The sequence below is a fragment of the Staurois parvus genome, unplaced genomic scaffold, assembly GCF_062004578.1.
Source record: "Staurois parvus isolate SC_StPar_1 unplaced genomic scaffold, SC_StPar_1.0 ptg000858l, whole genome shotgun sequence".
NCBI lineage: Eukaryota > Metazoa > Chordata > Amphibia > Anura > Ranidae > Staurois > Staurois parvus.
Genome location: NW_028318654.1, coordinates 448,295 through 461,241, shown reverse-complemented (window position 1 = coordinate 461,241; position 12,947 = coordinate 448,295). Strand labels below are relative to the sequence as shown.

Below are 12,947 nucleotides of genomic sequence, written 5' to 3'. Positions count from 1 at the left end.
GTTACACATTACTCACTCTTCTAACCACTTGTAGACCAAGCATTTTATGACATATTTACATGAACTAAATCAGTATTTTTTGCTAGGAAATTATTTTGCGCCCCCAAACATTATATATATTCTTAAAGCAGAAGCCCGAAAGAATAAAATGGTGGGTGTTGCAATTTTTAATGTTTTTTTAACGCAATTTTGGGGGAAAAATACACTTTTTTGAATTTTAATGCACAAAAACACAATATATTGCCCGATTGGTAAAATATAAAAGATGATGTTACACCGAATAAATAGATACCAAGCATAACATGTTTTAAAATTGCACACACCTGTGCAATGGTGACAAACTGCATACATTTTTTTTTAAAATGGATTTTTATTATTCATAAGCAACGCTTTAAAAGCCTTTACCATGGCACCATGGGACTGACGCATGCTTCGCCTTGGCATGTGAACATGGGAGGGATGGGGGCGCTTTATTTATTTTTTTATTATTTATTTTGCTTTTTTTATTTTTACACTGTCCCTTTATTTATTTTTTAATGATGTTTCTAGTTATCAAGGGAATGTAAATAGCAACAGGCCATGACAGGTACTCTTTTCTAAGATATGTGGGTCCTATTAGACTCCAGATCTCTCCTCTGCCCTTAAAGCATCTGATCATACCAAGACCAGTGTGATTAGATGCTTTCCCAATTTAAAAATGGCGCTATATATATCCGGCAAAGTGATGAAATGCTCTTGGCTTCCACTTTCTTAGACCATAGAGATGATTGGAGCTTTTCCAGTCAGCTATATGGTCAGCGGGCAGAACTACCCGCTGCATTCTCGGATTGCCCACTGGGACGGGACAGCAAGAAAAAGCTGTGGAAGACGGTGGGAAACGTCCCATCCTCCTGCTTGTAAAAGCAATACAGCGGCTAATTAGCCGCTAGGATTGCTTTTACAAGAAAGCCAACTGCTGGCTGAAAAAGCCAATACCAGCTTCAGGCATCATCCTGGTATAACCACTCAAAGTCCAGTGATGTACCAGTACCTCACTGGTCCTTGTTGGGCATATATGTAATGTTCTGTTTTTCATGCAGGCTGTGGGCTAAATGAAAAAAAAGAACAGATTTCTCCATTTGCGTCAATTGATGTGGATGAAGAAATCTCTGCCAAAAAAAGTGAAAAAAATAGATGCCAAAGTATAGGAGTGATCCACCCACTGAGCACACCAGGCTCCCATGGTTGGGCATATGTTTTTTTTTACTGCGGATTAAAAATCTTCTCCAGCAGCGTTGCATGCACTGACGTATAAATTCTGAAACCACACCCTGCTTCTTGCCAGAATAAACAGATCAGTGCTACATCTGAATGGAGTTCCTGCAAAGGGCTCTATGGGCCTGTGTTAGAATTCTTGGTGGCTTCAGGAAACTACAAGTGCTAGCCACTGCACCAGCTTGGACTGTGCTTATAGTTCTCGCCACGTCACCAAGTGATTCTGCATTACTGGTATGTAAAATGCCAGGATGTAATAGGCCGCTGGTTTTCGACATTTCACCAAAAGGTAGTACGGCATTAGTACTTGGACCCTGCTGCATATGAGACAAGACATGTGTTCCTAGAACTTTAGCTACATGGGGCCAGGTATACCCGATCTTAGCATGGACCTCTTCTCCATCATCCAAGCTACCAGTCAGGTTGCAGCTGCTCAAGGCGCGCTCACACCCGGAAATAGATTGCGACGTATGGGTAAGTCGCTTTTCCCAAAGCAGCTACTTGTCCGCAATGTACTGATGCAGCACCCCCCTGTGTCAGTACAGCCAGAGCGAAAATTTGGGTACGTCACTCTGCCTACACATGCCACCTGCCCACAGTACAAGTACTGTGGGAAGTCGGCAAGTGGTTAAAGCACGTTGCGTATTTTCCATAACAGTTTCTAAAGAAGTTTTTGTTTCCCATAGTTACTAGAATCTCTCTATAGATTAAAGCAATAAAGCTGACAGCTTATCCTTAAAACACTTTCATACAAGAGTCCTGCGGTCTTCGTAAAGGAGCTCTATAGTCACAATAAACACTTTAATTTTTATATCATCAGCATTGTAATAGCAATACAAACAATTGTTATTTCTGACAATCCATTATACGCCTACTTGAAAAATGTCCTTTCATGTCATGAGTGCTGGCTGTCTGTTGGGACATCTCTTTCTAAAACTTCCTGGATTCTCTGCCTGCTTATTCTCTGTTTACTTTCTATTTCTAAGGACTACATATCCCAAGGTACCTTGCTGCCTGCAAACAGTGATTCCTGTACTGACTCCGCCTCCTGAAACTACTCCTCTCAGCATCTCTGTAGTTCGGAAAGGCAGGCTCTGTGAAATGTGTGACACAGCAGTGCCTACTTACAGGACACAATTACAGAATTCAAGGAGTTATGTATGTGTGGGGATCTGCACAGTTTTTTGTAAATGTCAAGATCATTCAGATTAATAGAAGTAGGCAAGAAATAATTGAAAACACAATGTGGAAATTAATATATGATTTTACATTTTAAGCACAGATACACTTTAAATCAAACTGACACTACTATAAACAGCTGTTGGGAGATTTTTCCCTCACTTCTAGATTTGTGATTCAAAAATATTGAAGCCATACACAGACAGGCAAGTAATATTTACTGTTTCAATAGGTTTATTAAAGAGTTTTACACATAGTTTAGGCAAATCATGTCAAAGAGTAAAAATGGCCCACAATGCAGGTGGAGCACCTTACAACATCAATGACAAAAATGAGGAGATTCAAATATTTATACCACTTAGTCTTCTACAATGCAACTAGCATGTTCAAAAGGGACCAGCAGTGGCAGCCTCATACTTTGTCTCATAACAAGTTTCATTTTAAAGGATGTCATGAGAAGACATTAAGACCACCTCTGAAGATGATAATTCTCAGGCTGGACCTCTGGCATATACAGTAAATGAGGTCAGGATGCCTGGCCTTTATACTTCCCGGTCGGTTTTTCAAAAAGAACCAAAGCTAGCCCATGACAATCAGTGAACTAGCATGCTAGCATTGAAGAATCATTAAGCACTGAGGAGGACACAGGAGATCAACGCTCCCGAACGTGTTGGTTTACCAGCAGACTTTGGGGGATGATTCATTAACAGAGTGGCATACGGTGGCACTAGCAGCAGTAGGCATAAGTATTTACATCCTTCTTTTCAGGCTAGGCTGACTATACACATTTTCTTTCAAACAGCTTGAACAAATTCCTCCATTCATCTGTATAGTGCATATGGGCCAATCTCCTGCTGTGGCTACTGTATTCTCACAGTGGCACTGGCAGCTGTCAAAGTACCCAGACTGCGCCTGCATCTGGTTAGAATCTGGAAGGCGGTGCAGTTCTGCCAACAATTTTCTGCCCGGCTCCTTTAATTTTTCAGGTGAAGGATGTCGGGCATCACCTGTGATGATCTGGCTAACTTTTTTGGCATTCTAGACTTTAAGGTGCTGATCACTCTATATAATTCTTAATTTTAAACATTTCCAAGATAACTCACAAATATTAACTTCAATTGAGAAAAAGAAATGTACTATTATGAGAACTTTCAGTTATTGCACAAAGGAGCTTCTGCATAGCCAGAGATATATAACAGCACAACGTTTCCTGTGGAAAATTACCTGTGCTGCTTTATATTCCACTTTTATACCTCTGGTAAGTGCAGATCAAGTGAATCTGATCTCTTACAAGCAGAAGAGCCCCAGCTTCACATTCATTTGATCTGTGAGTGTCTCATCTTCCGCAGTAAAATGGCTGAATTAGGAACTCATTTCAGCCTGTCCAATCCTCATTTAAAACAAAATAATACACAATTGCAGCAGCAGCATTTGCCAACGATGCCAAGATAATTTAGGTTTACAGAGCTTATCTAGGAGGCAAGATAAAAGTTTTTTTTTTTTTTTAGATTTTTATAAAATGGTATTCATTCGATATCATTTTAGCAGCCTCATCTACCACCACTGAGTTGGGGATATACACATGGCTTCCTTATGAGGCTGCTATGCCAGAGGATCTCGGCACTACTGCTTAGCCCAGTGTTTCTCAACTGCAAGCATAGGACCCAGTTTACTCTGGATCAGCATGACTTGCAATGGAGTAGGGGGGATGGCTGTCAGCACCATAACAACCAACAATGCTCTAGGGCTGGACACACAACATTTGTTGTTGCTATGGTGTCGGCAGCTTGCCCACCTGCACCATGGCAACACACAACACTGATCCAGGGTAGGCTGCATGCAAGGCCACCCCCGGAATTCAGGAGAGGAAAAAAGCCTGCCTCCTCCAGACCTGCACCACCTCCCAGCCTCTGCCTCGCTGCAGCAGCAAAAACGTAGGACTCTAATGTGAAGAGGGGCCTGTGTTATTGGAGGATTCTGGGATGGGGGACTTTGTGATTGGGGGGCTCTGGGAGGAAGGACTCTGTGATAGGAGGGTGGTCTGTGTGATAGGGTATCTTTTTGTTTGGTGGACTTAATGTGATGAGGGGACTCTATAATGTTGAAAGGACTCTGTCATGGGGGTACTATGATGTTCTGGGGGTCCTGATGTACAGAGGGAGCTTTGATGTGATGGGGCCCTCTGACACAAAGCAGGGACTCTGATGTAAAAGCTAATTTCATGAAGGCTGTTGTGTGCATCATTCCAGGCTTAGGTTTCCCATTATTACGTACCATTTACATTTTATTCTGGGATGCATAAAGATTTTTCATACTTTTAAAAGGTGGTGCAACTGAAAAAAAGTTGAGAAATACCAGCTTAGCATTCTGACACTTGCCACAGTATAAGCAAAAGAGCAAAGAGGCAATAGGTGGTGCACTGTATAACAGATTCCTGAAGAACTGGACTCAGTGGGTGGCCCTGCTCTGTTCAAAAGTTGACTAGTTAACTTTTGTCAGAAGAGTATTTTAACACCAGCAAGGCTAAGGGTGGGAGATTCGTTCATCCACATTGTGTAGGGTGTTTAGAGAAGTCTGCAAGCTAAAAAAAAGTTTTGGCTAGACATACACTTTAAATAAAAAAGAGCAGAAATTAGGGTACTATAGAGTTCTGTAAACAGGATCCGGAAATTTACAAAAGGGTTGTCAAAAATGCCTGAACTTTGGCAGTACATTAAGACAAAGCTAACCTGACAGGTTCACTTTAAAGCCCAGGACTTCACTCTGCTAAGGGCTTCAAACAAAACAAAAGATACACAGGCCTAGTGCATTACCATTAACACATCTTTCCTGACATGAAGGAGCCTGGGAGTTCCATCTTCTGGATCACCAACTTGGGTTTTGTACACTGTTACTCATTGGCTTTTGTGATAATGCACTCTTTTGTTTTTTATATTCCAATAAAGTGTTGATAGTAATGCACTAGGCCTGTGCGTCCTTTGTTTTGCTTTGTTTGTGGTATTCAAGATCCCTCGATCTCAACATCGACAGAACATTTCTATCTTGGTAGAGAGCTGCTGGTCATTATCCTCCACAATTCCTTTGACCTCTCAAGAATCCCATAGCGCTACGGTGTCAGAATGATGTGTCAGTTGTCTGATAAAGTCTTGTTGATACATAGTGCGGTGACTGGCCTTTTTCACGCTGGATAAATGGCAGTCACCACTAGGGTACATAGAAAACAGTTGTTTTTTGTGTGTTCCCGTTCACACAGCAACGCAGCCGGGAGGTTTGGTGAGCTACGGTATAATGTAGATATGTTGCATTTTATTGCAGTGGACAGAGAGGTGATATGCTGACATGCCTATCACACTGTCCCCTTGTCGTGGCTCACTGGACCTAAAAACTGAGAATGAGCACTAAATGTTCTGCAATCCTTCTTTTACTTTTGTTCTAGATAGAATAAGGACACAACTAGGAAAAAAATAAATAAATAAGGAGTAAGCAAACAAGGAAGAGGTTGAGGGCATCTCTTCTCTATGGCTGATGACCTGACTCTCATTAGTGAACACAGGATGGAAAGGGAGGGACGGATCTTCTCTCTGGCTTTTATCTTATTAGTGAGCAGAGAATGGAGAGGGAAGTGTATTTTTCTCTTTGGATACTGACTCATTAGTTAATGTAATGTGGAGGGAGAGGGATATTTCTTCTCTAAGCTGGCTGCTGACCTGACTCTTATTAGTGAACATAGGAAGTAGGGGGAGGGACAGCTCATCTCTGACCTAACTCTTATTAGTGAACATAGGAAGTAGGGGGAGGGACAGCTCATCTCTGACCTAACTCTTATTAGTGAACATAGGAAGTAGGGGGAGGGACAGCTCATCTCTGACCTAACTCTTATTAGTGAACATAGGAAGTAGGGGGAGGGACAGCTCATCTCTGACCTGGCTCTTATTAGTGAACATAGGAAGTAGGGGGAGGGACAGCTCATCTCTGACCTGGCTCTTATTAGTGAACATAAGAAGTAGGGGGAGGGACAGCTCATCTCTGACCTGGCTCTTATTAGTGAACATAGGAAGTAGGGGGAGGGACAGCTCATCTCTGACCTGGCTCTTATTAGTGAACATAGGAAGTAGGGGGAGGGACAGCTCATCTCTGACCTGGCTCTTATTAGTGAACATAGGAAGTAGGGGGAGGGACAGCATCTCTGACCTGGCTCTTATTAGTGAACATAGGAAGTAGGGGGAGGGACGGCTCATCTCTGACCTGGCTCTTATTAGTTAACATAGGATGGAGAGGGAAGGTCATACTTATTTTTGGCTGCTGACTCGGCTCTCATTATTGAACACAGGATAGAGGGATAGGGAAGCTGTTTTTTTCTAGCTGCTAAACCTGGCATTTAATAGTGAAGACAGAATGAAGGTTGGGGGGAGAGGGACAGCTTTTAACTTTGGGTATCTTACCTGACTCTGTGAACACAGAATGGAGTGAGATGGGCATGTTTTCTGTCTGTCTGCTGGTCTGGTTCTTATTAGAGAACACAGGTAGGGGCAGCTCATCTTTCTGGCATGGCTCCCATTACTGGCCTGGCCTTAAATAGTGCACACAGGGTAGATTGGAGGGGAAGCTCTTCCCTCTGGTCTGGATTTTATTAGGGAATACAAGATGGAGAGATAGGGGCAGCTCCTCTCTCTAGCCTGGCTCCCATTAGTGAACATAAGATGGGGAAGGGAAGCTCTTCTCTCTAGCCAGGCACGCATTAGTGAACAAAGAATGCCCAGGGCTTCTCTCAACCACTGCTGGTCTGCTTTTGAATAGTGAACCCAAGATAGATGGGAGGGGCAGCTTTTTCTCTTCCCTCTGGTCTGGTTCCATTAGTGAATACAGGATGGAGGGGAAGTTCTTATTTCTGACTTGGCTCTCATTAGTGAAAACAGGATGGAAGTGGAGTAGTAGCAGCTCTGCTCTCAGGACTGGCTCTCATTATTGCACATACCATAAAAGGAGGAAGGGGAGGCAGCTATTCTCTCTAACATGACTCTGATTAGTGAGCAGGATAGTGGGGAGAAGCTCTTCTCTCTATTATTCTAGCCACTGGTCTGGCTTCAAATAGTGAAGACAGAATAGAGGGGGAAGGGCAGCTTTTATCTTGGGTCAATGGCATTGTGTACACAAGATAAAAAGGAGAGGCAGCTATTGTCTCTAGCCTAGCTCTCATTAGTGACCACAGGATGTAGAGACAGGGTCAGCTCTGCTTTCCACTGCTGCTGAACAGGCTTCAAATAATTAAAACTGGCTGGAGCAACTCTGCTCTCCACCAGCCAGCCGATCCAGAACGAACACAGAAACGAACAGCATTTCCCTTTTCTGGCTACTATCCCGATACAGAATGGTGGGGGCAGTAGCCACGCTTTCTATCAAAGTATAGTCTTGCAGTCTACTTCTTCACAAATGTCTGGTTGAACCCCTCTTCTCAGACTCATTATTATTATTATTATTATACAGTATTTATAAAGCGCCAATAGTTCGCTCAGCGCTGTACATTACAAAGGGGGACAGAACATGTGACAGAACAATACCAATACAATGTGATACACGAGGGGTTCGAGGGCCCTGCTCTTTCGAGCTTACAATCTAGGAGATGTATAGTATACACTGTATGGGGTTCATGAAGGCTTGGAATCTGTCTAGGACAAGATGTCCTATAAAAAAAAAAATCTTGTAGGAGTTAATGCCCATATATTTTGATTATTAAGAGTTTCAGGGTGGAATCAGAAACTTATAAGTAAAACATAAATCCACTTTTAGCAATATGTACTAGATAAGTAAACATGGTTTTACTAGCTGTCATTTTCCTTTAATAAAAAGAAAAACAGCAAGGTGCACGAAACATATAGCTCTCTCATGTATTTGTGTTGCAGTATCTGAATCACTATTCATCAGGTATAAATATTGCAGAGAATGATTGTTAAACCTGCATAGTTGTTGTGACAGATACATATTTCTGCCACCCACTAAATCACAGCTTTAAAGCCTGCAAATTATCTGCCGAAAATATTCCGCTGATTGGATCCTTATGCTGCTTGTACTGTGAAGCAATTTAAAGCCTGGGCAATCATTATTTCCAATGTTTGTTTTCTATTACTTTATCTGCAAAAGTAATCTTTCCACAACCAAAGCGGTTCTTCATATAGGGAAAAGAATACTGTGCACTTTTATTACTTTTGGAGGAAAAATAGGAACTTCACGGTTTTGAATTTTAATTCCCTGTCTTCATAATGAAAACCAAAAAAAAGCAAAAAATTAATGTAATTTGCTTATGTAGTTTTCTTGAGAAGGGTGTGATTCCACAGAGATAGAGGCGTGTGAGCAACCACTTTACAGAAAAAAAATGTAAATTAAATTCAATCCTGATAAGAGTCGTAAAGTATAATTACACTTTTTCAGTCAAATTAGAGAAACCCCCACTATATATTTGTTATGTTCTTCTATTCACACAGCATATCTACATATACATTGTGTATTTGTTGTGTAATATATCTTACCTTTTACCTGTTGTATTATATTTATACATATGACACTAAAGGCAGTTGTACTGTTTTTAATAGATAGCAATGTGCAGATAAGGGACAGACCGTTTTTTCAATTTTTTTTTTTAACCACCTTCCGTCCGGCCGTTGTATATAAATAGCTGGACGGTGGCAGTGCAGGGTCCGGTGGCTGTTTATAAACATCCTCCCCGCACCCTGCTTGTGCGCGCTCCCTGGGAGCGCGCAGTACCGCGATCTGGTGCCCGCTGTGTCCTCCGGACACAGTGGAACACCAATTGTCGTACAGGACCTCTGTGCGAGGTCTCGATCATGTGATCACTGATTGGCCAATCAGTGATCACATGCAGAGTAGTAAACAAGATGTCACTTCTGACATCATTGCTTACTACAAGTGAAATCTGTGAATGATCACAGAGATCACATGGTACAAGGCTATTCACAACAGCCTTGTACCATGTGACAAGCTGTGACCAATCACAGCTCGCACAGTAGTTCTCAATGGCTGCAAGAATGCAGCCAGGGAGAAGGAGAGATGATTGCTTTTACAGCCTTCATGGGTGTAAAAGCAATCAGTGTAAAAAAAAAAATCTTCATCACCCCCCACAAGTAGTACAGTGTCACCATGGTGACACTGAACTGCTAGGGTGACAGTATGTAAAAAAAAAAAAATCATAATATAAAAAAATAAAATAAAAATTAAAAAAAAAATTTAAATGTTTAAAAATTATAATTTTTGGTTATAAACTAATTTGTGTTATTTTTTTTTTTTTTACTAAAAAGATAACGGAATAAATTGTGGTCAAGATTTATTATGAAATAATATTTATTTGCAAAATGTTATAAGAAAAACACTTTTTTTCAAATTTTTGGACTTTTTCATTTACATAGCAAAAAAAAAATAAAATCCAAGTGGTGAATAAATACCACCAAAATAAAGCTTTATCTGTCTCAAAAAAATGCCAAAAAATTCATATGGGTACAGTGTTGCATGACCGGGCAATTGTCATTCAAAGTGTGATAGCACTGAAAGCTGAAAATTGGCCTGGGGAGGAAGGGGGTATAAGTGCCCTGTAGGCAAGTGGTTAAACAGGAAGGGGGTGAAAGTGTCCAGACTTGAAGTGGTTAAACAATGCAATATTCATGACATATCATGAAGGAGAAAAATAAGAAATTTCAGCAACACAAAAAACAAAAAGGTAAGCAGCATTTTTAGAATACCTTTTTTTAAAAGTGTTACTAAACCCACAACAGTAAAATCAGTCTGCATATGCAGGAAAACATGCTTGTTATACTCGCTGTGGAACCTAAGGGGTTAATCCTCCACATTGTATAAAAAGGCTGTTTGATCCTTTCTTCTCTGCCACTCCTCTTGTTGAAATGACCACCTGATACAGACTGAATCCGCAGTCACATGCACATGCTCAGTTTGGTGTATATTGTGAGAGGTTTTTTTTTTCTCTTGGGAGAGTTAATGTGATCAGCAAAAGGCCAATCAGCACTGCCCAGACAGAGGGTCAAGGGTTTCACATCCTCCTAGAGCAGAAAGAAAACTCCTCCTACAAGCTTTAACCAGTGCTCTGCTGAAGTCACAAGACTACTCCAACTGCTGATGAGAAAAGGTATTTAGAAGTTTATATTTACTAAAATAATTGCATTTCCATGTTGTGTGTACTGTGCGAGACCAGATAGAGTGAATGCAGGGTCCCTGGTTTAGTAACATTTTAAGTATGCCATGTGAATGGGAAAATACAAACAAAATCTAAGGTGGGTGTTTTCTCAACTTGGCTGTAAAAGTTTAAATACATGCCTGTTTCTCCCTCCCGAAACACCCAATTGTTTTTCAGTTTTCTGCCCTTATTTTAATTTGTATAAGGGTTTCTACCTTAAAAAAGCAGTCAGATGACCACCCAAGCCAGCACATTGCAATAATAACAGGAACAATGACTGATATTTTGCAGACATAATGCCTATTTAGACTAATGCCCAAACCTACTCTGCCTTTCTGCCTTTACGTGTAAGGATTTAGAGGAAGTGATGCAATGCACATCCTTAGTTCCACTCCATGAACTGTTACGGGGGTGCAACCCCCTTCCCATGGCAACTCTTTCTGGATTCCTTTTGACCATGCTTTAACCTCTGTTTTGTTTCATATTGTTGGGCATTTGTCCATCCCAATGTTTGTTGTTTGACATCCTGTACCATCTGGCTGATAACCTGTATTGGTACTATATCGCTTTTTTTATGTTTATCGTACCTACTGTATCTGCCAAGTATGTAAATACATGTGCCAGACGGTTTGTGTATTTGTTCATCAATACACTTTATGGAACAAAAACAACAAAGTGTTACTAAACTCACAACAGTAAAATCAGTCTGTATATGCAGTAACGCATGCTTTTTATATTCACTGTGGAACCTAAGGGGTTAATCCTCTGCAAGGCTGTTTGATCCTGACTTCTCTTATCCTCCCCTTCTTCCAGTGTCCCCCTCTTATCTCCTGATAAGACATATTGTGTGGAGTCACTCTGCACATGCTCAGTTTGGTGTGCATTGCGGGAGAGGTTTTCTTTTTCTTGAGAGAGTGCATGTGATCAGCACAGGGCCGATCAGCACTAAACAGACAGAGGTCAGGGGTTCTGCATCCTCCTACAGCAAAATGAAAATTCCTCCTACAAGCTTTAACATGTGCTCTGCTGCACACCGATAGACGTCACAAGACTGCTCTAACTGCTGATGAGTAAAGGTATTTAGCAGTTTATAGTTACTAAAATAATTGCACTTTCAAGTTCTGTGGGAGACCAGATATAGTGAATGCGTGGTTCTGGGTTTAGTAACACCCTAACAGGATTTCCAGGCTCTACCTATGGTGACTCTGGTGGCCATAAATATATAAAGAACCAATGTGCCTGATCAAATATTTTATTACCTAAACCATCTAAAAATAACAGCTGGAGATCTGAACTGACTCAGAAAACAGACAATTTAAAAAAAAACCTCTAAACTTTAGTAAACAACATTAGTAATATATATTTTTTTGCGGCAACAGTAAGAGGTTGACTGTGCACATAGATTGCACATGGAGAAAAGTAAAAGCTAGCTTTTAAATTGCATTAGTGCCAATAAAATGTTTAATAAAATCAACATTTTACAACGAACCTGATCAGGGATGAGTATTACAGCGCCTACAGCAATTGGCAGCATTGCATTAAGGAGCCATGAGAGGAGACAAGCTGAGAATTTCATCATCCAATGTGCGCTTCCTACAGATCAGCTAATATATTATGACAGAAACAAACATCGGGCAATCTGGCCATGCGATTAAAGCCAGAATGTTTTGCAATAAGGATTTCATTTAATTTGATGTTGCTGCAAATGTTTTGTTCTTAAAAACTATCTACAAAATATCACTTTGGCTTGGAAGGAGAAACGTCTCAGAAGGGATTTTAATACCCATTATTTAAATGGGTAATCCACTAAGCAGTAAAGGTGCTGGATACATTTGGGCTGAGATAGGTATTGGCCTATTCAGTGTGTAGGTACACTCCTCGGAACAGCCAGGGCTCACCCTGCAGGAATTCTCTGCCCTCCTCAGGCCTTGTACCACGTTCTAAAAGTGGTGGATCACAAAAAAGTTTGAAGTATTCATCTGTTCATGGCAGTCATATGCCATGAGATTTATCTGTGTTGACAAAGGCGTTGGAGCCCTTGAAACACGTTATGCCCCTCTGCTTCTGACATGGAGCAGGCATTCTGACAGCTGTCAAGCCTCGTGTGGCCATAGACGCCGTGGTTCTCATCCACCTCACAGGTTCAGTTTTGGCACCCTGTTTGCCTCGATGCTGCACCTTTGGCTGTTAGCTACCATTACATTGTCTACTGTCTGCTTTTTGTCCTTAATGTTCTGTGCCACTGATGTTTCCTGACATGCTGCTTTCCCCAAGGCCAGGTGGAATGTAGAGTATTTACATGTGGACTGCTTCTTAA

At 41.1% G+C, this 12,947-nt stretch overlaps 1 protein-coding gene across 1 annotated transcript in view; it reads right to left on the bottom strand.

Moving 5' to 3' along the window:
• The window catches only part of MRE11 (MRE11 double strand break repair nuclease), a 434,841-nt gene that overhangs the window by 26,562 nt on the left and 395,332 nt on the right, over positions 1 to 12,947 (bottom strand). The gene's annotated exons all lie outside the window — the stretch shown is intronic.